We start from the raw sequence: 481 nt of genomic DNA, 5'->3' as shown, positions 1-481 counted from the left end.
AGAAGAGAGGAGAAGGGATTGCAGCGTGGCCATCCCCCTCTGGGGGGTGATTTCTCGCTTTCTGATTCTCTCTCTCTGTCTTTCTGGCGAGCGCACATGAACAATAGCAAAAAAGAAAAAACAAAACAAAACAAAACAAACAAACAAACAAAAGCAAAAAACCTCTCCAAAAAGAAGAAAAAACATGAAAGTGAGGGTGAACCACATCTGGCCATACTTCCCTAGGGTCTCCCAGGACTGACTGTAGTGATAGACCATTCTGGTCCGGTGTCAGCATACCCTAGGTCCTCATTCAGGATCTTGCCCTTGACATTTAGCAGAGCCTGAGACACCTCCCTAAACCGACCAAAGTCAGCCGCCCTCCAAACCCTCCTTACGGAAGTCGGGGCCCCACTTAGGACCACCCCTGCCCGAACCACCCAGGGCTGACGACAGACGCACAGCTTCGTGTCGCCACTTCCACGGGGGAGCGAACACCTCA

General features: G+C 51.4%; 2 protein-coding genes across 3 annotated transcripts in view; both read right to left on the bottom strand.

Moving 5' to 3' along the window:
• MAGEB3 (MAGE family member B3) overlaps positions 1-481 on the bottom strand; it is a 19,962-nt gene that overhangs the window by 19,276 nt on the left and 205 nt on the right. The gene's annotated exons all lie outside the window — the stretch shown is intronic.
• The window catches only part of LOC102489691 (melanoma-associated antigen B2), a 4,517-nt gene that overhangs the window by 3,849 nt on the left and 187 nt on the right, over positions 1-481 (bottom strand). The window lies entirely within an intron of this gene.

This window comes from Tupaia chinensis, unplaced genomic scaffold (assembly GCF_000334495.1).
Source record: "Tupaia chinensis unplaced genomic scaffold, TupChi_1.0 Scaffold000600_1, whole genome shotgun sequence".
Lineage (NCBI taxonomy): Eukaryota > Metazoa > Chordata > Mammalia > Scandentia > Tupaiidae > Tupaia > Tupaia belangeri.
This window is presented reverse-complemented; position numbering and strand designations above follow the sequence as displayed.